Source organism: Ranitomeya imitator, chromosome 8 (genome assembly GCF_032444005.1).
Source record: "Ranitomeya imitator isolate aRanImi1 chromosome 8, aRanImi1.pri, whole genome shotgun sequence".
NCBI lineage: Eukaryota > Metazoa > Chordata > Amphibia > Anura > Dendrobatidae > Ranitomeya > Ranitomeya imitator.
The window spans coordinates 29,864,584-29,892,436 of NC_091289.1; the positions used below are offsets into that span (position 1 = coordinate 29,864,584).

At 43.2% G+C, this 27,853-nt stretch overlaps 1 protein-coding gene across 1 annotated transcript in view; it reads left to right on the plus strand.

Moving 5' to 3' along the window:
• Positions 1-14,989: 14,989 nt before the first annotated feature.
• The window catches only part of FAM3D (FAM3 metabolism regulating signaling molecule D), a 50,787-nt gene continuing 37,923 nt past the window's right edge, over positions 14,990-27,853 (plus strand). Inside the window, exon 1 of the mRNA XM_069736636.1 lies at positions 14,990-15,118. The gene's annotated coding sequence lies outside the window, so the exon portion shown is untranslated. The remainder of the gene's footprint in view (positions 15,119-27,853) is intronic.

The following is a 27,853-nucleotide window of genomic DNA, read 5'->3' on the forward strand; positions in this document are numbered from 1 at the left end:
CATTTAAAGATTTTTCTGTATTTTCATGACTATGAAAATTGTAAATTCACACTGAAGAAATCAAAACTATGAATGAACACATGTGGAATTATATACTTAACAAAAAAGTGTGAAAACTGAAAATACGTCTTATATTCTAGGTTCTTCAAAGTAGCCACCTTTTGCTTTGATGACTGCTTTGCACACTCTTGGCATTCTCTTGATGAGCTTCAAGAGGTAGTCGCTGGAAATGGTCTTCCAACAATCTTGAAGGAGTTCCCAGAGATGCTTAGCACTTGTTGGCCCTTTTGCCTTCACTCTGCGGTCCAGCTCACCCCAAACCATCTCGATTGGGTTCAGGTCTGGTGACTGTGGAGGCCAGGTCATCTGGCGTAGCACCCTATCACTCTCCTTCTTGGTCAAATAGCCCTTACACAGCCTGGAGGTGTGTTTGGGGTCATTGTCCTGTTGAAAAATAAATTATGGTCCAACTAAACGCAAACTGGATGGAATAGCATGCCGCTGCAAGATGCTGTGGTAGCCATGCTGGTTCAATATGCCTTCAATCTAATATATAAAGCTGAATGTGTGTGTGTGTATGTCCGGGATTGGCATCTGCACCGTCACAGCTACAGTCACAAAATTTTGCACAGTCACATGTCTGGACCCCGAGAGCGTCATAGGCTATGTTGTGAAATTTTAACCCCGCGCATTCCAATTCACCAAACAATTTTGCCCCTATCTACATAATGGGGGAAAAAGTGAAAGGAAAAGTGTTGGCGGCAAATTGACAGCTCCCAGATGTGAACAAGGGGGACTTAAAGAATTAGAGCGATGGCGCCAAAGCGTATATACTTTACAGTTGCTAAGGTGGGGCCCCGACATGGGATACTCACCACACACGGGGATGTGAACACACACACAAAATGCGCCACACACTACCAAGTGCTTGAACACATATTACTCTCAGCACACATACACCAACCTCGACACATAAAAGTCGAAACACAAAAGTCGCCGCTCAAAACTCGCCACAAGTGCAAAACTCACCTCATGGAGAACTCGCCACATGCAAAACTTGCATACGCGGAAAAATTGCCACATGCACAAAAGTTGCAACACATGTAAAAGTTGCCTCACACAAAACTTGCACATACTCAAAAGGCACCACACATAAAACTCGCCATGCGCAAAACTTGCTGCACACAACTTGCTACACTAACCGGTCACATGCAACTCGACACACAAAAAGTTGCTACACGCATGTTGCCACAAAAAACTCATATCACAAGTCGCTACATGCAACTCAACACACACAACTTGACAAACAAAACTCGCCCTAAAACACACAAGTCTGGTATTATCCTTCAAAAATAAAAATCTGATTAATAAGCAGACAAACTACAAGAGCAACAAATGTACCATATAGGAAATATGGCAGCTGTCAGTCACATGACCTGTCTATTATGTGTATATGTGAGCTAATATATACTGCCAGGGGGAGGGCTTCCTGTTGGCTGGGGATTTATCAGGCTGCCAATTTAGCTTACAAATACTGAGGTAAAAATACTGACCAAATAACGTGTGAACGAGGTCTAATACAGGAGGAGATGACACACAGGTATATACTATATACAGGGGAGATGACACACAAGTATATACTATATACAGGAGGAGATGACACACAGATATATACTATATACAGGAGAGATGACACACAGGTATATACTATATACAGGGGAGATGACACAGGTATATACTATATACAGGAGGAGATGACATACAGGTATATACTATATACAGGGGAGATGACATACAGGTATATACACTATATACAGGAGATGACATACAGGTGTATACTATATATAAGGGAGATGACAAACCTCTATATACTGAGGTGAAAATGAAAAGGTGTGAGTGCAAAATGAGAGGAGTGAGGGAAAATAGTGGAGTGATCGGAAAATGACAGATGTGAGGTCGAAATGACAAGTGTTAGGGGGGAATGAGAGGAGTGAGGGAGAAAATGAGAGGTGTGAGGGAGAAAATGACAGATGTGAAGGGGAAAATGAAAGATGTGATTGGGAAAATGAGAGAATTGAGGTGCTATAACTAACCACAGATATTTACTATGCCCAGGCAACGCCGGGCTCTTCAGCTAGTTTTGAATAAATCCGTAACAGTGTCACCAGCAAAGCCCCCCCACCCCATCACCCCTCCTCCATGCTTCACGGTGGGAACCAGGCATGTAGAGTCCATCCGTTCACCTTTTCTGCGTCGCACAAAGACACGGTGGTTGGAACCAAAGATCTCAAGTTTGGACTCATCAGACCAAAGCACAGATTTCCACTGGTCTAATGTCCATTCCTTGTGTTCTTTAGCCCAATCAAGTCTTTTCTGCTTGTTGCCTGTCCTTAGCAGTGGTTTCCTAGCAGCTATTTTACCATGAAGGCCTGCTGCTCTCCTCTTAACAGTTGTTGTAGAGATGTGTCTGCTGCTAGAACTCTGTGTGGCATTGACCTGGTCTCCAATCTGAGCTGCTGTTAACCTGCGATTTCTGAGGCTGGTGACTCGGATAAATTTATCCTCAGAAGCAGAGGTGACTCTTGGTCTTCCTTTCCTGGGGCGGTCCTCATGTGAGCCAGTTTCTTTGTAGAGCTTGATGGTTTTTGCCACTGCACTTGGGGACACTTTCAAAGTTTTCCCAATTTTTCGGACTGACCGACCTTCATTTCTTAAAGTAATGATGGCCACTCATTTTTCTTTACTTAGCTGCTTTTTTCTTGCCATAATACAAATTCTAACAGTCTATTCAGTAGGACTATCAGCTGTGTATCCACAAGACTTCTGCACAACACAACTGATGGTCCCAACCCCATTTATAAGGCAAAAAATCCCACTTATTAAACCTGACAGGGCACACCTGTGAAGTGAAAACCATTCCCGGTGACTACCTCTTGGAAGCTCATTAAGAGAATGCCAAGAGTGTGCAAAGCAGTCATCAAAGCAAAAGGTGGCCACTTTGAAGAACCTAGAATATAAGACATATTTTCAGTTGTTTTTACACTTTTTTGTTAAGTATATAATTCCACATGTGTTCATTCATAGTTTTGATGCCTTCGGTGTGAATGTACAATTTTCATAGTCATGAAAATACAGAAAAAATCTTTAAATGAGGTGCCCAAACTTTTGGTCTGTACTGTACATACATACATCTTAAGTGTTCCCTTTTTTTTTTTTTTTTGAGCAGTGTTACACTGCTCAAAAAAAAAATAAAGGGATCACTTACATTGTGATGTTTAACTCCAAGTCAATCACACTACTGTGAAATAAACCTGTCCAGTTATGAAGCAACACCGATTGTGACTCAATTTCTCCGGCTGTTGTGCGGCAAATGAAATGGACAACAGGTAGAAATGATAGGCAATTAGCAAGACAACCCCTTATAAAGGAGCAGTTCTGCAGGGGGTAACCACAGACCATTTCTGTTTTTATCATTTTTTTTCTCATTTTTGCATTTTCTTTGCCTCATGCTACTGTACTGTACCTCTCGGGGTGGGAGCAGAGTCCACAACCCACATAAGATGCTCAAGTAGTGCAGCTCATCCAGGATGACACATCAAGGTGAGCTGTATCTAGATGGGTAGCTGTGTTTGTCAGCAGTGTCCAGAGCAAATACCAGGAGATGTGGAGGGGGTCGTAGGAGGACAACAAGCAGCAGGACCACTACATTCTCAACACATTCCACTATGTAACGAATAAAGATTTGAAACTGGTATATTTAATTCAGTGATATCTAGGATGTGGTATTCTAATGTTCCTATTTTTTTTCTCGGAAAATGGGTGGTATGTCTTATAGTCCAGATGTACCTGCTGTGAATGGGGAGGTGGGAGAGCTGCAGCGGAGGACAGGCGGGTGGCAGGAGCCCGCTGCTGCGGCTAACCCAGTGCCCGCTGCTAAAGAGAAATGAATATTCACTGCTCCCCATACTCATAGACCCACCCACCTGTATGCACTGAAGCTAGCGCCAAGAGGTGGGAGGAACTATGGGCGTGGTAAGAAGTGAATATTCTTGTTAGCAGCAGCCGTCGGCTTCCTGCAGCTGCTGGGCTCCCAGGTGTACCCGCTACTAAAAAGATTTAATATTCATGCTCTCCACTACCATAGGAGTAGGGAGCAGTGAATATTCATTGATCTTTAATAGCAGGCACACTGTTAGCCGCAGCTGCCAGGTGATCACGTGTGCCCGATATTAAAGATCAATGAATATTCCCTGTTCTCCATGCCTGTGGTAGTGAATATTCATTCTTTTTAGTAGCAGGCACACGTGATCGCCTGGCAGCTGCAGGAGGCCGGGGGCTGCTGCTTACACTGGGTGCTATGGGCGTGGGGAGCAGTGAATATGAAGATGAATATTCACTGCTCTGCATGCCTAGTGTCCCAGGCATGGGGAGCAGTGAGTATTCTGGCATCTGTCCTCTGCTTGTAAGCAACGCATTACATCACTGCCATGTGTTGCTTACAGCATAATGAGATGCTGGCATCAGAACAGGACACTGTGAGGGAGCGCAGGGAAAGGAAGTAAAATGTCTTTGGGTTTTTTTTTCTGATGGATGCCATGTAAACCATGATAGGGATGAGGAGGGCCGTGCAGACCAGGATGGGATGGGAATGAGGGGGGGCCGTGCATACCAGGATCTGCGATACTAGTACAGAATTTACCACATTTTGTTTTCTCTATTTTTCTCCTCTAAAACCTAGGTGCAAATTGTGGTCCAATGCGTCTTATAGTCCAAAAAATACTGTGTATATATAATATTTATTATATATGTTTGTTTTTTTTGGTTTGTTTTTTTAATCCTTGATCCTAAAGTGAGGTATGGTAAAGCAATGACTTCATGAAACATAGGTGGGAAAAAAATAATACTCTGAAGAGGTTGTCCATGCTGCTAAATTCGGTGGAGGACATGAAGTCAGTGGCGCAATCCCTTGTAAATATCTTTATATAATAAGAATAAAAATATTATTGTTACAAATAAAATTCTATATATTATGCAAATCTTGCAGTGACAATGAATCCTAATTGTGCGCACTACACGCTGTCTGGACTCAGAAATCTGATTTTATCACATTGCCTACTCATCTGCTTCTTTTAATTCCTGGACAATGCCAAAGAAAAGCGCAGATGTGATAAAAACGTTGATCACTGCTCTGGCGTGCTTCATGTCATGACCTTGGGATCACAACCATTGTACCTTTCTACTTTCCTGATTTAAGCTGCAGCTCCTTTTTATATTTAATGCTTTTAGTTGAGGGACCATGAAGAATGGGCGACTTCTTTGTCCTAGGCTGGAGGAATGCCATCTGCCATACAAGCAGGTGCACACGTGGCACACACCTGGAGCAAACCTCACTCTGCGCATCACTGACCTCCAATATGTAAATGCCTAGACAGTCCAGGCTGGGTTCTGGGAAGGCTGTGGTCACACTGGGCAGTTCTGGTGCAGGATTTTCATGTGTTGTATTTTATGGTCAAAATCAGGATTGTATCGAAAAACTGGAAGAGTATGTCATTTTCCTTTTTCTAGACTTGGTGTGAAATTTGCCAAAAAAAAATAGGATTGTAGAACAAAACTGAATTGTGTGGACTGAACATAAGGTTTCATTTCCATGGCATCATCCCCCTGACAATAATAATTATTATTCCTAAAATCGATTTAGCCCCTGAGATGTCTTCAAAAGGTATAAGTTTGTTTTGTTTTTTTTCCTACCCAAAAAAAAAAAAAAATTTATAATTGAAGGTGTGACCAACGAAAAGGTGACTAGTCCAGGAGGAAGGTCCATGTTGGCTTCTCCCTGCCTGCTTTTCTAGACTGGGAGGTCTCTCCCTGTGTGTGTATATATAATAGCCTGTCAATCTAGCTGATGGGATGGGGTGGCTAGTCATCTTATTCCTGGGCATGCCTTCAACTTGTTTTTTTCTCTGAAACACCGCCTAGGCATTACAGAGCAGGACATGAAAGAGTAACTGGTCTCATGATGCAGGTTACCTAACATATGTGCAGCATGAATCGTAAGCAGCTTAACTTTAAAGTGCTATTACCATGAGACCTTGGTGATAGAAATTAAAGGGACTATCTAGAACCTAGTTATTGATGTCCTATTCTAAGGATAGCTCCTCAACATCAGGTAGCGGTCTGTCCAATTCCTGCTATCTCCAATGATAACCTACGGTTGAAACCAGAAGTTTCCATACACTATATAAAAAGACACATCAGCATGTTTTTCTCAAGATCTGACATGAAATCAGAATAAACCTTTCCCGTTTTAGCTCAATTAGGATTACCATAATTATTATTTGCCAAATGCCAGAAGAATGAGAGGGCGAATGTTTTAAGGCATTTTTATAACTTACATTCCATTAGTATGTAAACTTTCTCTTACCCCATGACGGCACCACGGAGAGAGAGAGGGATCCGCCCTCAGGGACAGGAAACCCACAGGTTAAAAAGGCGGGACCTCTCCTCTACCTCAGTTCGGTTTCCTGTCCCTGACGGGGATCCCACAGCTCAACATCCAGGATTCCAGGGACCATCGGGCCGAGTTCAGGCAGCGGGGGGCCCTGCCACGGTCTCGGGTGGATTCCTCCCTGAGGGCGCATTCTGGGGTCGGTGGGCCTCGTAGATATGCGCGGAGGGGAGGCAGTGAAGAGGACCGAGTCTGCCTCTTCTCTTTCAAAAAACAGCCGGTAATAGGTAGCGGCGGCTCTCCGCCGGTCCATGAGGCGCACAGGGGATGGTGACACCAGTCACCAACAAGCGGTATGATGTAGGGAGCAGCGGCGGCTGCGGAAACTCCGTCCCTCCTGTGAGCCGGCAGCTAGTGAGCGCACGCGCGAGGCCGGGACACTTACTGCGCAGGCGCGGGGCTCACTTCTGGGGCGGCGCAGGGCGGCTCTGGGTAAACCGGATGTTGCCTTGCGCCGCTCGATTAGGATAAAAGCGGAAGGGAAGGGGCATACCGCTGCTCAGAAAGTACCACCATGAGTGGAATAGAGCAGTCGGTGGAAGAACTTCCACAGACATCCATGTCAAAAAACCCTAAGGAGCGCCGTTCTTCACAAAGGCCTACGCAGTGCAGCAGCTCAGGATCCCAGCGCAGCAGAGCCTCTGGTGGATCCAGGAGGAAAACGGTAGTTCAAATGGAGGAAGCGTCCTCAAGACCAGAACCGGTATCTTCCTCTCGTTAGGAGGGTAAGTGACCTCCGTGAAAGTGTATATTCTAATAGGGGTTTATTGTTTCTTAGGGAAAGAAATGCCAGGCGAAAAATAAGCATAGAGTGTGCCCGCTTTGTTCAGCAGATTTGCCGGATACATGGGTCAAAAAACTATGTGTGGCATGCATTGAGAACACCATTAATGAGGAGACTCCGAGATTCACGTCCGAATTAAAAGACTTAATTAAAACTCAAGTGGCTGACGCACTAAAAAGCGTAAAAAGCCGTAAAAGAAAACGTAAAGAGAAAACTCCAGATTACAGTTCCAGCGAGGAAGATAGTACAAGTGATAATTCAGATAGCTCTACAACTTCAGCGTCCTCCTCCGCATCTTCAGAAAGCGGCCGCAACTGTTTCCCAATTGAAGAAACGGATGCGCTGGTCAAAATGGTCAGGGCAACTATGGGTCTGACAGACACTCGCCCCAAAAAATCTGTACAAGATCTTATGTTTAGTGGCCTGGAACAAAAGAAATATAGAGTGTTCCCATTAAACGAAAAAATTCAGGCCCTAATAAAAAAGGAGTGGAAAAGACCAGATAAAAAAAGTATTATTAACACCCAAAAGGAAATATCCATTTGACGACCCGGCCTGCGCCTCATGGGGAAAGGCGCCAAAATTAGATGTCGCTATAGCGAAGGCTTCTAAAAAATTCGCTCTGCCTTTTGAGGATATGGGGACTCTTAAGGATCCTATGGATAAGAGGGCCGATGTCTTCTTGAAAGGGTCCTGGGAGGCCGCCAGCGGAGGATTAAAACCCGGTATAACTGCCACCTGTACAGCCAGAGCGCTGATGATCTGGTTAGATCATTTAGAAACTCAAATAAAAAATAAAACCCCAAGAGAGGCTATATTGGACTCCGTGTCAGCTATGAGAGGAGCTGCGGCATATTTAGCAGATGCCTCCATTGATTCAGTTAGACTGACAGCAAGATCAGCTTCGTTCTCAAATGCGGCCAGGAGAGCACTATGCCTGGAGTCCTGGCGGGGGGACTTGCAAACTAAAACTAAGCTATGTTCCATACCGTGCGAGGGTGAGTTTTTGTTCGGTCCCACCCTAGATGATGTCCTAGAGAAAGCGGTAGATAAAAAGAAAGCCTTTCCAGGATTCCCAAATCAGTCCTATAGACGGCCCTTTCGAGGGAGGAGGTTCACACAAAGACGCCCTCCAAAAAAACAAAAGGAGGGGTGGGAAGACAGAAAATTCAAAAGAGGAGGTTTTATGTTTAACAAACCGGATAATAAAAAACAGCCACAATGAGGGTGCGCCCCAGGTAGGAGGGAGACTAACCCACTTTCTTCAAACCTGGGAAAAAATTTCTGGAAGTGCTTGGACTTTAAACATTATAAGGATGGGCCTAAAACTAACGTTCCATACAACACCACACAATCAGTTTGTGGTAACACCGCAAAGGAAGTCGGAGGTCGAGCAGCTGAGTATCCAGAAAGAAGTCCTCAGTCTTCTGGAAAAGAAGGTTATACAGGAAGTTCCACAACAGGAAGAGACAGCGGGGTTCTATTCTCCGCTCTTTCTTAGGGATAATAATAGACTCAACAAAGCAAGAGTGTCGCCTGCCGGAAGAAAAAGTATCCAAAAGGATACATCTGGTGAATCATTTGAGTCTCACTCCGCTGATCACCTTAAGGAAAGCCATGTGCATACTAGGGTCTATGACAGCTTGTATCCCAGCGGTTCAGTGGGCTCAGAGCCACTCGAGAGATCTTCAGTGGGAGATACTGGAGGCGGTACCCCACGCAGGAGAAAATTTAGAGAAGCAATTAAAAATATCCTCTCGGACAAAAGCTTCGCTAGCTTGGTGGACAGATCCGTCCAATCTCAGGAGGGGGGTTCCATGGGTATGGCCGGTTTCGGTAATCCTGACCACAGACGCAAGCCCTTGGGGGTGGGGAGCCCACTTAAACAGTCAAATTGCCCAAGGTCCTTGGTCAGGGGACGAAAGAAGCCTTACTTCAAACATGAAAGAGCTTTTAGCAGTTCAGTACGCCGGCAATCATTTTTTAACATCCCTCCGTTCCCACCACGTGAGAATACTGACAGACAACAGGGTAGTAGTAGCATATTTAAATCATCAAGGGGGAACAAGGTCTCAATCCCTAATGAAAGTAACAAATCTCATCATGTCACAAGCAGAAGCCAACCTGTCCTCCCTAACAACCCTTCATATCAAAGGGTCAGAAAATCAGACTGCAGATTTTCTAAGCAGAACTCAATTAAGACAGGGGGAATGGGAGTTAAATTCGAAAATATTCAAACGCATAGTGGATCAGTGGGGGGCCCCGGATATAGATCTATTTTCAAACAATCAAAATTGGAAAACGAAGGCCTTCTGCTCAATAGATCCACGGGGGAGTCCAGTGGCTATAGACGCATTTCTAATCCCATGGAGCTTCCATCTAGCTTATGTTTTTCCTCCGATAGCTCTTATTCCCTTGGTCTTGAAAAAAAATCAGGGAAGACAGAGCCAAAGTGATAATGATAGCTCCGTTCTGGCCGAAAAGAGTATGGTTCCCATGGCTACGCCTAATGTCCATAGCGGATCCATGGGTTCTACCAGATATCCCAGACCTTCTGCATCAAGGGCCAGTGAATCACCCACAAATAAAAAGTTTGCATATGACGGCCTGGCTTTTGAAAGGGATCTGTTAACAAAAAGGGGGTTTTCTTCAAATCTAATTTCAACCCTGCTGGCCAGTAGAAAACCAATAACTACCAGAGCATACGGCAAAGTCTGGAAAAAGTTCCTCTCCATTTCAGGGGTTATCCTATCAAATCAGATGCCAATTCAGGAAATTCTAGAATTTCTTCAAAAAGGATTAGAGAAAGGCCTAGCAACAAACACTCTGAAAGTGCAGATTGCAGCACTTGGTGCCCTTTATAACCAGGATTTGGCGGGGAATCACTGGGTAAAAAGGTTTATTAAAGCATCTACTAGGTCCAGACCAGTTATACATCTCACCGCTCCTCCCTGGGATCTGAACCTAGATCTTTCAGCACTAACTAAAGCACTGTTCGAACCCTTATCTCAGGCTTCATTAAAAATAATATCCCTGAAAACCTGTTTGTTGGTGGCCCTAACCTCAGCTCGCAGGATTAGTGATCTACAGGCCTTATCAGCGTACCCACCTCTAACCGAAATATTAGAAGACAGGGTGGTCCTTAAAACTGACCCATCATACCTCCCCAAAGTGGCATCAAAATTCCACAGATCCCAGGAGATAGCTTTACCATCTTTTTGCCCTAGTCCTAAAATCAAAAAAGAGGAAGCTTTACACACACTAGATGTGAAGAGATGCCTGACATACTATCTATCAGCTACAAGGGAGTGTAGGAAAGGGAGGGCTCTGTTTGTCTGCTTTCAGGGTCCAAATAAGGGTCACAAAGCATCGAAAGCCACGTTGGCAAGGTGGGTAAGAGATGCCATCACGATGTCATATACCTCATCCGGGGAACAAGCTCCAGACACAATTAAGGCCCATTCAACCAGGTCGGTGGCAACCTCTTGGGCAAAACATGGTGGAGCATCAATTGATCAAATATGTAGGGCAGCCACTTGGTCTTCCCCCTCTACATTCTTCAAGCACTATCAGCTTAATCTATCCTCTTCCTCAGACTTGACTTTTGGTAGGAGAGTTCTTGAGGCAGTAGTCCCACCCTAAATACTCATTCTTTGAAATTCTCTCCTTGGTGCCGTCATGGGGTAAGAGAATATCGTAGTTACTTACCGATAATGGTATTTCTCTGATCCCATGACGGCACCCGTATATTCCCTCCCTTCACGTGTGGGTGTTCACACTACTAATAGGCTTTAGTCACGCGGTGTCGCAAAAAAAAAAAGTTTATATAAAAATATGTATAGTTATGTTTTCTTGTGTATGAATAACCAAATTAAGTTACAGCAGAAAGTCCCTGCAAGGCTCTGTAAACCAAACTGAGGTGGAGGGGAGGTCCCGCCTTTTTAACCTGTGGGTTTCCTGCCCTGAGGGCGGATCCCTCTCTCTCTCCGTGGTGCCGTCATGGGATCAGAGAAATACCGTTATCAGTAAGTAACTACGATATTTGACAGTATTTGGTACCTTAAACTTAATGGCTTTGGTTACACGTTTGGGATATCCTTCCACAAGCTTCTCACAATAGTTGGTTTGGATTTGGGTCTAATCCTTCTGACAAAACTGGTGTAACTGATCCAGGTTTGCAGGTCGCCTTGCTTCCACCGGCCTTTTCAGCTTTGCACATAAATTTTCAATAGGATTGAGATCAGGGCATTGTGATGGCCGCTCCAAAACATTGACCTTGTTGTCCTTAAGCCATTTTGTTACCATTTTGGCAGCATGCTTTGGGTCATTGTCCATTTCCGCCCAAGCCTTAACTTCCTAGCTGATGTCTTGAGATGTTGCTTCAGTATTGCCACATAATCTTCTTTTCTCATGATGCCCTCTGTTTTGTGAAGTGTGCCAGTCCCTCCTGCAGCAAAACAACCCCACAACATGATGCTGCCACCCCTGCGTTTCACAGTTGGGATGGTGTTCTTAGGCTTCCAAGCTTCTCCCTTTTTACTTCAAACGTAACGATGGTCATTATGCCCTAAAAGTCCAATTTCTCTAATGCCCATGATGGCACCAGGAAGAGAGGGGATCCGCCCACCAAGGACAGGAAACCTACAGATAAAAAGGCGGTAACTCTCTCCCGCATCAGTTGGTTTCCTGTACTTGATGGGAGACCTACAGACTTACCGACAGAAGACGAACGTCGTGGGATTCTGGGTCCAATCAGTTTGACCTCGGCTGGTGTGGTGACCCGAGGCGCCACTGCTGGGGCTAGTGGGCCTCTAGGGTGTGCGGGGGAGGTGGCATGGAGTTCACGGCCACCTCCCTAAATAAGATCCACCGCAGCAGTGACAGCATCCAGGGGGGCCCCTCTGTGGATGGCGGGGAGTGGCACGGCTCTCCCCCCAGAGCGTCAGCCTGCTCTACAGAAGGCCCTTTCGGAGCAAGAAGTTTTTCCGAAGGAAGCCGGGGAAAAACCAAGACAAGTTGGAGGTTAAGAGAAACAAGAACTAAGGGTTTTTGTTCAATAACAGCCCCATTGACAACTCCCACCATGTCAGGATTATGTCAGACAACAGGGTAGTGATGGCGTACCTGAATCATCAAGGGGGTACTCTCTCTCAAAAACTGATGGAAGTAGCCAAATCAATATTCCACATAGCCGAAAGCAACCTTCTATCCCTGTCAGGCCTTCATATAAAAGGGGTGGACAATTACAGAGCGGACTTTCTGAGTCGTTCCCGCCTAAAACAAGGGGAATGTGAGCTAAATCAATCAGTGTTCACACAGATTACAGTAAAATGGGGTGTTCCGAGCATAGACCTCTTCGCAAACAACCTGAACAAAAAAGTAAACACTTTCTGCTCTATAACCCCATTGGGGAACCCAGTATCATTAAATGCGTTCCTGAATCCTTGGCTCCATCAACTAGCATATGCATTTTCCCCAATTGCTCCGATTCCGGCGGTGCTGAGGAAGATTCGAGAGGACGGGGCTCATGTGATCTTAATAACCCCGTTCTGGCCGAAGAGGCCTTGGTTCTCTTGGATGATGAGAATGTCAATCTCCGACCCGTGGGTACTTCCAGATCTTCCAAACCTCCTATCCCAGAGTCCAGTTCATCATCCGCAAGTCGCAAGCTTACATTTGACAGCTTGGCATTTGAGAGGGAGCTACTAGAAAGTAGAGGATTTTCTCCGGGACTGGTTTCTACTCCACTACAAAGTAGGAAACCAATTACAACCAAACAGTATGGGAAAATATGGAAAAAAATCCTCTTATCCTCAGGCGCTAAAATAGATGAGGGAGTCCCTCTTAAATCCATACTAGAGTTCCTACAAAATGAGTTGGAAATCGGTCTGGCCACAAGTACCCTGAAAGTCCATGTGGCAGCATTGGGAGCTCTATTTAACAATGATTTGGCAGGGAATCAGTGGGTTTCCAGGTTCATCAGGGCAGCAGGTAGATCGAGACCTCTTCCTGTAAGGATTACCCCTCAATAGGATTTAAATTTGGTCCTTAAGGCCCTGACTAAACCTGCCTTTGAACCCTTGGCGGATACCCCATTGAAAATCCTATCCCTCAAAACATCCCTGCTAGTCGCTATCACCTCTGCACGTAGAGTTAGCGACATACAGGCTCTATCTGCTAACCTTCCTTACACCCAGTTTTTGGAGGATAGGGTTGTTCTCAAAACAGACCGAGCATACCTCCCGAAAGTAGCGTCCCGATTCTATAGAACTCAAGAGATATCTCTCCCCTCCTTTTGTCCCAACCCTAAAAACAAGGAGGAAGAATCCTTACATACATTAGATGTCAGAAGAAGCCACCAGAGAGAGTAGGGAGGACACCTCTCTTTTTGTGCGTTTTCAGGGTCCCTGGAAGGGGAAAAAGCCTCCAAAGCCACTTTGGTGAGATGGATCACGGACGCCATCAGCCTATCATACTCATCAAGTGGAATGCCCGTCCCGGGAGATGTCAAGGCTCACTCAACGAGAGCAGTAGCAACCTCTTGGGCGGAGAAGACCGGAGCTTCAGTTGACCAGATATGTAGCGCTGCTACCTGATCCTCACCATCTACATTCTATAGGCACTATGGATTGGACCTTATCTCCTCTTCAGACCTTACCTTTGGTAAAAGGGTTCTGGAAGCGGTGGTCCCTCCCTGAATGTACAATCTCTGCAAATCTCTCCGTGGTGCCGTCATGGGCGTCAGAGAAAAATATAGTTCTTACTGATAACGGTATTTCTCTGAGCCCGTGACGGCACCCGTACATTCTCTCCCTTCACTTATGGGTGTGCACATTAATATAGTGCCATATGCTAATTATCTGAATAGCCACGCGGTATCTCAATTAAGTTTAAGTAATGTTAAAAGTAAGACTCAGTTTCTTAGTCTCCGATCATTCTCTAGTAAACAACTGATGCGGGAGAGAGGTACCGCCTATTTATCTGTAGGATTCCTGTCCTTGGCGGGCGGATCCCCTCTCTCCATGGTGCCGTCATGGGCTCAGAGAAATACCGTTATCGGTAAGAACCATATTTTTTAGTTTGATCAGACCACAGGACATGTCTCCGAAAGTTAAGGTCTTTGTTCCTGTGTGCATTTGCAAACATTAATCTGGCTTATTTTTATGCTTCTTTTGGAGTGATGGCTTCTTCCATCAGTCATGATGATACCATACTCGTTTCACTGTGGATATTGGCACAATCTTACCAGCTTCCGCCATCATCTTCACAAGGTCTTTTTGCTTTTGCAAAAAAAAAGGTTTCAATAAAAAAAAAAACTGGTAACAAAAAAAGTTTGAAAATCAATGTTAAAAAAAACATCAGACTTAAAAATGACATTGGAAAACTACATCTGATGTGGATCGTTCTTGAAAACCATGATTATTTTTTTTTGCAGCTCAAAAAAATGACTCTGTAGAGGATGGAGAATATTTCTAAGCTACATAGAAGTTTATGAAAACCGTGTCTGACTCCTAATCTTCTACATGGCTGTGACCCTGTGTAAGGGGGTCAGGTGTCTGCACAGGGAGGGCACCGACGACGTACTACAATTCACAAATCTGGGCGTGTTACCAGGTAGGTGACCCAACTTTAAGAATAGTTTCACGCTGCACGAATTTCCAGTTTATCAGACTCAATCTCCTCCCTTCACGAGGTGTAATGTGCTTCCTTCACTCAGCTTGTCAAACAGGAATCGTTCTTCAGAAATCAGCAGCTCTGCCAAGAGTCTCGCTTGGACGGAATACTGACTTGTTCTGATCAGTCACGGAGCCGAATTTGCCACCTTACAAGTAAGTTCCTACATTCAAACTCGATACTTGTCATGGAAAACGTCTTTGCCTATCGGTAAAAAAAAAAGTCCAAAACTAGTTCTTTACAGTCATCAGACTATTTCTGGTGACTTCAACTCAGGTTAAAGTCACTAAAGATGGCAGTGAAGGAGTTACTTGTTTCAATTGAATTTTTTTTCATACGGCCTTCACTAAATAGATCGTAAAGTTTTTTTATTTGCTCTACGTCATTTATTGTTTTATGATCGCGGTCAATGATTATCGAACTTTACTCCTGTTATATGCTGTCTGCAGGAATTCAAAAGTTTTCTTATATATGGGCAGTTCTTACCATTCGAATTGTAACATTCCGGCTTTATAGTAAAAGTATTGACCTTTAGTAAAAACTCCACATTTTTTAAATGATTGGGTGCCCATAGATGTACGGAGGCAGCAGAGCAAGGCAAACCTTGTAGATCTTTGCTTGGACCCTCCGAATTTACGGTAAACTGAACAGGCAAGGGTTTTGCAGACAAAGAAACAAAATATGCATTATGGAATTTTATTTTATTTTTTTTTTCATATCCTTGACCTAAATCGACTGAGATTAAAATGTGGCACATTTTTATGAAGATCACTCTGCGCTCGAAAAAACATTTTGGAAGGACTTAAAAGCAGAAATGTGAACGTACCTAGAATTTCTCCAATTTTTAGCTTTAACCTTATTACATTTTTGTTCAGCCATTATAAGCCACGCACCCTTAGCTTTGGAAAATCTCAAATTTAACGCATTTCTGTCAAAAGTTGCCACTTTGACACCTAATTAGTGGTGCAAATGGATGATAAATTCTCTCCATTGACTTCTCATCTTATAGTAGATATAAGTCCATCGAGTTCAACCTATAACCGAACATGGTGATCCAGAGAAAGGCAAAGACCCCTTGGAGAAGATGCTAATTGCCCCATATTAGGGGACAAAATTCCTTCCCGACTCCACATACAGCAAACAGACTATTCCCCTTGATCAACACCCCATCACAGAATATAGTAGCCATAACCAGTAATAGATTTTTTTTTAAAAAGCATCCAGGCCATACTTGTGCTTTTGTAGTGATTCAACCGTTTCAACATCATGTAGCAGAGAGTTAAATAATCTCCCTGCTCTTACAATAAAGAATCCATAGGCTCACTTCTCTTACAGTAAATAATCCATGGTGTCACTGCTCTTACAGTAAAGAATCCATAGTCTCACTGCTCTTACAGTAAAGAATCCATAAGATCACTGCTCTTACAGTAAAGAATCCATAGTTTCACTGCTCTTACATAAAGAATCCATAGGATCACTGTTTATACAGTAAAGAATCCATAGTTTCATTGCTCTTACAGTAAAGAATCCATAGTTTCACTGCTCTTACAGTAAATAATCCATAGTTTCACTGCTCTTACAGTAAAGAATCCATAGTTTCATTGCTCTTGCAGTAAAGAATCCATAGTTTAACTGCTCATACAGTAAAGAATCCATAGGATCACTGCTCATATAGTAAATAATCCATAGGATCACTGCTCATACAGTAAAGAATCACCTTCTGTGATTATGATGAAACTTTCTTTACTCTAGATGAGAAGGATTCCCCCTTGTCGTCATTGCAAGCCTAAGTGTGAAAAGACCATTAGAAACATCTCTGTACTGTCCCCTTATATACTTGTTCATTGTAATAAGATTGCCCCTACTTCGTGTTCTGGAACTGACTTACCCAAGTTTGATAACTTGTCTTATTACTGCAGACCATCCATTCCCTTAATAACCTCGGTCACTCTTCTCTGCACCCGCTCTAGTCCAGCTATGTCCGTCTTATACATTGGAGCCCAACATTGTGCCCAGTATCTAAGTGCGGCCGCACTAGTGACTTGTATGGAGACAAAACTATGTTCTCGTCACGAGCATCTGTGCCTAATCTCATCATCATCACTATACATAACTGTGCTGTAGAGGTAAAAGCAGCTGGTAGGTGTACTGAATCCCTCCGGCACTTCTTCATCGCGGTCATTAAGGACATGCCGGACTTACATTTTTGTCCTGTTTTTGACCTACCTTTACCTCTGAAACATTGCTGAATATAGTGATAGAGATGAGTCCAATGAGAAGAATTTATCATTCATTTGCGCAAAAAAAGTGGCAAATTTTGGTAGTTGCAATTTGATTTACACAAATCGCCAAAACGATCTGCGTCCATTTTACACAAGATTGCGTCAGCCAGAGAAAGATTGCATGGCCTCAAGCGCAACTAGGCGTCCTTCTCAACAATGCATTGTACCTATCGCATCATCATATGGTGTAGCACAGCCATTATGTAGTATAGCACAGTCTGTTTAAAAGCCGAGGCAGGGAATTCAGCAGCTATTTTGGGGTGAATTTGTTGAGAGAGGATGGCACAGCCTAATGATAGAAATAAGCGAAAAACTCTGAATATAATGTACAGAACCTGTGTGTGTGACAGCAGAGCAGTGAAGAATGGTTACCATCCATTTAACCACAGTCATATGTGTAGAGGTCACATTGACTTTACTATGGCTACGTTTGTATTAAAGAACTGGTTGGATACAGTCCTAGGAGACCTCAGAGTGTTAAATGTCAAGAGTCATTTTGGAAAATTATCTCTCCTCCTATTAGGCAAAATGGATATTTTTTGCGTTGGTTTTTGAAGTGATGTGCTGCTTTTCTGAGACACATCAAAGGAAAGTATCGATGAGATGTGCCTGAACCAGAATGTTGATGATGTCCACAGTGGTCTACTGAGCGTCAGTCTTCCTCGTCTTTGTTTTGGAAACAAACTGTCTATCAATGGAGTTTTTAAGACCCAAACAAAATCTCAGAACAAGATAAAAGGAGACATGTGACATACAGTGGGGCAAAAAAGTATTTAGTCAGTCAGCAATAGTGCAAGTTCCACCACTTCAAAAGATGAGAGGCGTCTGTAATTTACATCATAGGTAGACCTCAACTATGGGAGACAAACTGAGAAAAAAAAATCCAGAAAATCACGTTGTCTGTTTTTTTAACATTTCATTTGCACATTATGGTGGAAAATAAGTATTTGGTCAGAAACAAAATTTCATCTCAATACTTTGTAATATATCCTTTGTTGGCAATGACAGAGGTCAAACGTTTTCTGTAAGTCTTCACAAGGTTGCCACACACTGTTGTTGGTATGTTGGCCCATTCCTCCATGCAGATCTCCTCTAGAGCAGTGATGTTTTTGGCTTTTCGCTTGGCAACACGGACTTTCAACTCCCTCCAAAGGTTTTCTATAGGGTTGAGATCTGGAGACTGGCTAGGCCACTCCAGGACCTTGAAATGCTTTTTACAAAACCACTCCTTTGTTGCCCTGGCGGTGTGCTTTGGATCATTGTCATGTTGAAAGACCCAGCCACGTTTCATCTTCAATGCCCTTGCTGATGGAAGGAGGTTTGCATTCAAAATCTCACGATACATGGCCCCATTCATTCTTTCATGTAACCGGATCAGTCGTCCTGGCCCCTTTGCAGAGAAACAGCCCCAAAGCATGATGTTTCCACCACCATGTTTTACAGTAGGTATGGTGTTTGATGGATGCAACTCAGTATTCTTTTTCCTCCAAACACGACAAGTTGTGTTTCTACCAAACAGTTCCAGTTTGGTTTCATCAGACCATAGGACATTCTCCCAAAGCTCCTCTGGATCATCCAAATGCTCTCTAGAAAACTTCAGACGGGCCCGGACATGTACTGGCTTAAGCAGTGGGACACGTCTGGCACTGCCGGATCTGAGTCCATGGTGGCGTATTGTGTTACTTATGGTAGGCCTTGTTACATTGGTCCCAGCTCTCTGCAGTTCATTCACTAGGTCCCCCCGCGTGGTTCTGGGATTTTTGCTCACCGTTCTTGTGATCATTCTGACCCCACGGGGTGGGATTTTGCGTGGAGCCCCAGATCGAGGGAGATTATCAGTGGTCTTGTATGTCTTCCATTTTCTAATTATTGCTCCCACTGCTGATTTCTTCACTCCAAGCTGGTTGGCTATTGCAGATTCAGTCTTCCCAGCCTGGTGCAGGGCTACAATTTTGTTTCTGGTGTCCTTTGACAGCTCTTTGGTCTTCACCATAGTGGAGTTTGGAGTCAGACTGTTTGAGGGTGTGCACAGGTGTCTTTTTATACTGATAACAAGTTTAAACAGGTGCCATTACTACAGGTAATGAGTGGAGGAAAGAGGAGACTCTTAAAGAAGAAGTTACAGGTCTGTGAGAGCCAGAAATCTTGATTGTTTGTTTCTGACCAAATACTTATTTTCCACCATAATATGCAAATAAAATGATAAAAAAAACAGACAATGTGATTTTCTGGATTTTTTTTTCTCAGTTTGTCTCCCATAGTTGAGGTCTACCTATGATGTAAATTACAGACGCCTCTCGTCTTTTTAAGTGGTGGAACTTGCACTATTGCTGACTGACTAAATACTTTTTTGCCCCACTGTATATTAAAGGGATATTCTTAGGTATCTTTCATTAATAGAATAACTGGGGCACCAACCTCTAGGACCTACACAGATCCCGAGAATCAGACCTATGTGCATGGAGCAGTGGTTGATCATGTGCATGGTTGCCTCACTCTTATGGGGGTGCTGAAGACCAGCCGAGTGCAGCCCTGTCATCCCTGGTGATTAGGAATAAATTGAGCTGAGGTGCACATGATCAATAACTACTTAATTCACGCACGGATCTTCAAAACTCTGGTTCTCAGGATTGGTGGAGGCCCCAGCAGATGGACTCCCAGCGTTCGGGAACTTATCCCCTATTCTAAAAAAGGAAAACTTCCAAACTTGAGAAGAGCCTCAAGGGACACCATAGATATTATCTCCCAACTGCTTTTACTGACACGTCATGAGAATATATTTTTTTAAGCATTTAGTGTTCATAGTATACATTTCTTGTTTACTTTTTTAGAAGTTAGTTCAATGTATATTGTAGGAATAATGCAGTTATAGAAACACAAAGCAATACCTACAGGGTCATCACATTCCCATTAAGAAACAAGAATATAGTCATCTGCTCTATTGTTCTGGAAGGAAAATGCAATGTTGAGGTTAGTCTACATTTGTTTTACTTCCTTTGTTGCAAACAAAAAAAGTCTATGTAACTCGGGTGGAGGAAACCACAAAGGATAGAAAGGTTGGAGAGGTAGGTGAGAAGTAAATGACATCAAGCTGAAGTCAGAGTACTACTAAGCATTGTTGAGAAGGACTTGGAAGGTGGGTGAAATGGGCTTTAGACAGGAGAGTTGTTAAACATTCAAGGGAAGAAAGAAAGAATTGATACTCACCTGGTTCATATGTATCAATCACTGGTTTCTGTGCCACTGGTTCTTCTATGAGGTATATAAGGCCAACCCATGAGGACTTATTTTCAAAGGCATTGGCATCTGTTCCTTTCAAATAACAGGTCATTAATGAATCATAGAATGTTAGAGTTGGAAGGGACCTTCAGGGTCATGGTGTCCAACCTTCTTCTCAATGCAGGATTCACTAAACCATCTCAGACAGATGTCTGTCCAGTCTCTGAAGACTTCCATTGAAGGAGAACTCGTCACTTCTTGTGGCAGCCTGTTCCACTCATTGATCACCCTCACTGTCAAAATTTTTTTTTTCTATTATCTAATCTGTATCTTCTCACTTTCAAGATCATGATTCCATATGCAAATGATGATCCATCCACACTGTGACATCCCTTCAGATATTTGTAGACAGTTATTAAATCTTCTCTTAGCTTTCTTTTGTCAAGCTAAACATTCCTAGATCCTTTAACCGTTCCTCGTAGGACATACTTTGCAGGCCACTCCCCATCCTGGTAGCTTTTCTCTGAACTTGCTCCAGTTTTTCAATGTCTTTTTTAAAATGTGGTGCCCAGAACTGGACACAGTATTCCAGATGAGGTCTGACCAAGGAGGAGCACAGGGGGATAATTACTTCATGTGATCTAGACGCTTCTCTTAATACATCCCAGAACTGTGTTTGCCTTTTTTGCTGCATCACACTACTGACTCATTTGATGTCTTTTTCACATGTGCTCTTGCTATTCCTCCCATTCTGTAGATGTACTCTTCATTTTTCTTGCTCAGATATAGAATCTTGCATTTCTCCCTGCTAAATACCATTCTATTAGTCACTGCCCATTGTTCAAACTTATCTAGATCCTTCTGAAACCTTTTTTTTGTCTTCTTTAGTGTTTACTATCCCTCCTAGCTTTTACATTGCTTTGATAATCATCGGTACTTTGGAACATACAAACTCCTTGTAGATGTCATCCTTGGTGGGATTTCAACCCAACCCCTCAACGCTGGAAAGCAACAGTGCTAACCAATGAGCCACCTCTCATTTGTGTAAATCTCTGAAGTCTTTTCTATTTGATTTCCCAATTGACAAAAGATTCATCATCTGTAGAGAGATGTCAAGGTCCATCCATTCATTCCATAGTGACATTTAATATTTTTTACTTGTGAATTCAACACATTGTTAAATAGAGATGGCGTCCCCTGCCTGACTAGGAGCTCCACTTTTCCTTAGACTGTGTGACCCACTTTGGGTACAAGAAATTTAATTTTTCATATCCGGATTGTACATTGAATGCAGCGATTGCTTGATTGTCCAGGGGACACCTGAATTTTACCTTTTGTACTGGTTTTAAAATATCTCCCGAGCATTGGTCCATACTGGTGACTAATCAAGTTTAATAAGATTATTATCATGGAAGAAGCAGTGTTCTAAAATAGAGAGATATTACCATAGTCTGAGTGTAAAGGGCTGGATTCAGAGAAGTGAAAACGTAAGTAGTTGGCACATGATCACTACACTAGTATAATTTTTTGCAACATAGCGATAGATCAATGACATACAGCTGTTTTGTCCTGAAGCACAATGTAGAGTCCCGGTGTATCCTATGTGATGCAGCTTCATACTGCAGTCTCAGTGTATTCTATGTGATGCAGCTTTGGCTGTCTTCTCTGCCTTCTGCTGGTGATGGGTTTCTTCCTGTTGACTTCTAGAAGTGTGAAACTCCATCTCATAGTAAACACTGGGAAGTCTGTACACATCACCTATATGTATAGGCTGTTGGTGTGGTACAGATGACGGTTATAACTCTAGCTCTGTAGTTAATCATTATATGGACTCACTTTCTATACAACTGCTCTCTTTTTATGGGTGAAAAACTTGCTGACTTTCCAGTTCCCCTATTTCCAATGGGACCCCAGGAGAGACCTGAGTGCAAAGCCAAAAAAAAAAGTTCCAATATTAGGAATAGGTTTATATCATAATTGTAGGGTTCATCTGATCTGTTTGAGTTTGATCGCATAAGTAATGATCTGTAGAAGATCTTGAGAAACATAGAAGTTTTCTAGTAAGTCTTTACCATCTTGGATGAATATTTTTTACAAAGCTCCCATGTATGTTTCAAACTTCAGTTTCCACTACTTTATTTACAATAAGTTTAAGGGAAAGTGATACATGTGTGTCAGATGAAACCAGGATATGTTGAGTAACACATCTTTCCTAATATTTGTAAGGTGGCACGTTACTGTGTACGCAGCATGGGGGGGGGGGGGAATCTAAGTGACCTGTATAATTTTTTTGTTAAAAAGTTGGTGATTTTCACTGTAAAATCCATTTAGAAGCAGAAGGGTCCTCGGGACATCTTCTTGATAAGTTTGTTATAGTCGTTGGATTTGGTCCTGAACATGAATGTCGTGAGTCTTTATTATCACATGTACGTTTCAAAAATGTGGGTCTCTTATACCTTTTCCTTCATCTTCGACAATTAGAGGCATAAACTTTGTTCTCCATATCATGGTCACCTCGATAATCACTAATCTGGGGGATAACAGTACTAACACAACTCTTATTGTTTGCTAATGATGTAGCTTAAAGCTCTCTGGTCCCTAATGGAAAATTTCCAATTTGGACCCCAACAATCATGGGTCTTTAATACTTTTGGTGTTCTCATATTGGCTAAAGAGATCTTTTAGATTTCCTTAGGGGCCGGACCCTGAAGCCACTATAGCTATGCCTCCTGTAGGTCAAATATAACCAGTGGCCAAACATCAAAGTCAGAATAAAGCATCTAAGTACAGGTAGTGCTAGGTTTAAAGGGGTTGCCTCAACACTGCTTTTCAGGAGCACGCCACTCCTTCACCTCAGGGCTTTTTCCTTGTATTTTTGCATGATTGACGGGTTGAACCTGTGCCATGGTCTTGCTATTGGTCCAAACTATGATCTCTGATGCTGCAAGTAAAGGCAGTTTTGCCTCTGCAAGACCAGAAAAGCTCATTGTTGCTGAAGACGACAGTATACAGAAAATGTCAAAACAGCACTTGCAAGCTCTATAGCAAAGAATATGCAAGTGATGCGCTCCTTGTCAAAGAGACCAGACACGTCTAGCAGACAGAGTTTTATTAAGCTGCAAAGTTGCATGTTACATGAATTTTGCAATTTCACTTATCGTGAAAGTAACATAATACACTCCTCCCCCTTAAAGATGTAAGATGCACAGGGTGACAGTCATGGGCGAGGGGCTGCAGTGCTCACACCCTGGCACCCCACAAATAAATGGTGTCCCAGCTCCCATGTGCTCTGTGTGAACTGCATATCACTCACGTTTCAGCCACATGTCTCTGGTGTCTCTATGATCCCAGATACGACTCATATTCAGTTCTTTTCAAACAGATTAACTTTACTGAGCAGTCCAAGTTCAATTGTTGTTACAGCACCGTTATGTTGCATTCACTGTTTCGTCACCCTGAGCTATCCCTTTCCTCACTGGCACCTCTGGCCCCAGTGATGCTGCGTCCGGCTTTGCAGCTTCCATGAGTCCCATCCCAACTCCCTTTTACAATTCCCCATCTGGCTTTCTCTCATAGGACGATATGAAGGCACGCTTCTCAGTACCTCAGTTGGGTTATAGGCCCCGGTTGTTCCAGGAAGATCTGCTGAAGTTTGCAGCGGACGTCCTCATGCTGCCAAACAGTTCGTACTCTTTTGTGCCTTCCAGCCGTGTGGCTTTCAACTACTGCTATAACTTATTTTTTCTAAACTCCCATTAATCAGTAAGTAATCCTTTTATCTAACCCTTCCCCTGCCATGTGGGGCTGTTCCCGAACTTTTAACTCTTCCTAACCTGTGCCCTTTACTTTCTGTATCTAATGTGCCCACTACTGCACCTTTCCCATTCTTAACCTATGTCTAATGCTCTAGCTGAACTCATACCCTAGACTTTCCCAATATGTTACACATCAAGTACATTATACATTCATCACATTACAGTACATTAACTGCACACATTATTGCCGGTGAGATTCTATGCACAATAAAAGCACATATTCAAATACACAAGTAGTGATGACGCCAAATGTAATCTTATAATGCTAGACATATATTTTCAGTAGGGCAGGAGACAGACTATTGTTCATATGAGTCTGAACCTTTGGCTCTTCAATTGGTGTGTTTTTCTTCGATGAATCAAGAGTCATATGAATCTGAAGTTTGTACCCTTGAATTGAGGTTTTGTAAATTTGTTGAATGACTGCTGTTTACCTCTTATATCAGATCCTACAGGTTATTGTCTGCTATCTTTGGAGAACAGTGATGCAGGGTCATTGAACAATCTATGTTAGCTAATATGTTGGTTACCCATTGTAAAAGTAGAACAGTGGAGGACAAACTATGCAGATTGATTAAATACTCAAACAATAAGAGTTAATCTCATCCGGATTTTCTTGTATTGCACAAGGGGCTGGAATCATTCTGTGCAGGTGATTAAATTATCGCCTGTGCAATACAAGGAAATCCTGAAAACATGACCTGTTTGCGGCCCTCAAGGAATGCAGTTTGACACCTCTGTTCTACAGGATGCCTGCTTAGGAGACCACGGCCCTAGCTGGAATAATACAGATTTGCTCCATTTACCATCACTAAACCCATGGAGACATTTGGGGAAGCCAGCTTGGTATCCTCCAGTCACCTGACCCCATGAATATGTTTGGGGAAGCCAGGTTAGGGCCATCCAGCACCTTGCCCCATGGAGATGTTCAGAGAAGCCAGGTTCATACCCTTTGGTCACCAGGCCCCAAGGAGTCATTTGGAGAAGCCAGGTTGGGACCTTCTGGTCACTTGGCAACGTGCCTCAATGGACTGTCAGTTTCCAAAGCTTGTTGTTACCTCCTGTCTGTGGGTGCCCATTAAAAGCGGGGTGCCACTGGTGGTGGTAGTCAACTGTGGAAGCCCCGAAGTCACAGCTACTCTAATCTTGGTGATCCGGCGGAAGGGTGAGACTCTGTAATTTGCACCATCTTGGGTATATGCTGGGATTGTTCTTTGTTATTGTCAGTTTGGTGGTTCAATAATGTATTGCCACAGTGTTTTACCCTCATCCTGTGCTGTCCGAGTAGTATTCTGCCTACAGAAAAGGAGCTCAGGCAGTCAGTAGGATAAGGCCTGGTACATGCGGTCTTTCTTAAAACAGCCAGGCCACCAGATGAGAGCACCCACTGACCATCGTGTCTCCACACAAGTCACAATCGTTATCTTAAAAGGGAGAGGCGTATGGCAGTCCCTGTCACTCTTTAACAAAGACCTAATCGGAGTGATAAAGCCACAAGGCCAAAGTGCTGGGGAGAAAGCTGAGCAATACTCGGGCTGGGCCAGGTATGCACTTTGTTCATGTACACAACATAACTCTAGCTTCCTGGCGAGTAAAAACTTCAAAGCAAAGTGAACATTTTGTTTATCTTTGATGGGATGGAATTAATGAGCTAGTGTGACCACCAGCACACATTAGATGAGCGGGCTTAAAAAGAACACAAAGGGGGAGGAACGATTCCAATGTAAACATTTTGCTTGATCTAAGGAAGAAATATTTAATTGTGAAACCACTTCTTTAAAATATGTTTCGTCATGTAGGCAAATGTAGAAATTGTTTTACCATGGAGATTTCTTAAGGTATGACTCATATTACAATTAAAAATCAGAGATACAAAGATACATTTTCTCTAGAGTATGTGCCCCATCTCCTCACTATCCTATGTGTGGGTAAACAAAAATTATCTGCAGCAGGAGCCTCCCCCCACTGCTGCACGATGAAGAATTGCTAAGGTCCTCTACCTGGATTGTTTCAGAAACATGCATAAAATCCTGCAGACTGATAACCAGTGTGGGCAATATTATCTCCTGTTTAGTTTCATCATTCATTTTCATTTCAAGCACTAGCCCTGGTGCAAAATTTGGACCTGCCCCCCCCCCTCCCCCATGTTGGTCAGTTGTATAGGCCCTTGCAGCATTCTAAATCCTATAAGGACATACGTGTTGCCCCCAATCCCCTATTATGTCCTAGTGTCCCCCATCCTGTACTAATATCCCTCACCGTGGGTCCCTTCCAGGTACATATGTTCTCCATCCTGGGCCCCTTCCAGGTATATATGTCACCAATCATGGGCCCCTTCCCGGTATATATGTTCCCTATCCTGGGCTCATTCTAGTATATATGCCCTTTATCCTTGCCTCATCCTGGTACTGTATATATGCTCCCATCCTGGTATATAAGTCCCCCATTCGACCGCTGCACTTTAACAGATAAAAATAATAAACCATACTACTCGCCTTCCTCCTACTCTCACACCACGCAGTTTTCTTCTGTAGCCGGCGCAGAAGCTGTCGGCTGACATTAGCGTGCAAGCAATGGGAAGTGCATGATGTCACTGCCATCCACTGCCAGGGACTTACACACTGATGTCAGCTGTGGGCCTTTGATTGACCGGCAGCTTATATTGCGGTGCAGGGACCCAGACGGTCTCTGTGCCACAATGCTTTTCACTTGAATGTGTCCTTGGACACACATCCAGTTGAAATGTGCACTGGCATTAGCATGGGCCTGGTCGCGGTCGCACCCCTCTGCGACCGCAATCGTTACGCCCCGGATTTCAAGGTTTACTGTACCTTTTTAAAATTAATTTCTATTAAAAAAAGTTAGTTTTAACTTTCCAAACTTCATGTCCATCCTAATTGAACAGTTTGTATTTGAAGAAAAATGTTAAAAGAAAGACAAATTTAGTTCACCTTTCACGGCTTTATCTGAGGAAAAACCTGCGAAGATGGCAGCAGAGACTTCCTGAGCCGTCTCCGGGAGCTGAGGTCCTGAAGATCATTTATAAAAAGGAATTCCCAGATGTTTGAGAAACTTTGAAGCACTGATTCTGTTATATCCTTGTCTGTATTATACGGGGAAGAATTAAGTATTGGGTGTGTGAACTATATAAGAGAAATCTAAAAATAAATAAAAAAAAAAACTCTTTAAGTTTTCCCTTGGGGACCCAATTCTCATTTTTGGTTAGTACTGACAGATAGTTCTCAGAAATCATAAACGCGATATAAAAAAGTGTAAATGTAGTAACTTATAATTTAATAAAATCAGCTGTATATTACATTCACTTCATATTTGGGTCTTTACCTCTCTCTTTGCCGATGTTAGAGCAGAGCTGTGTGCTCCTCCTCCCCTCTCACAGCACACAGTCTCATCATCTGCAGCTGAGGCAGAGTGACTGAAGCTGCATCTCCTTCCTCCCTGTCCCTCATTCTAATATTATACTACACAGATTAATTTTTATAGCATTATTATGAGGGCTATAAAATTAGATGAACATTGCCGTTCTACATTTATTCTGGAGGTTTCAATTGTAATC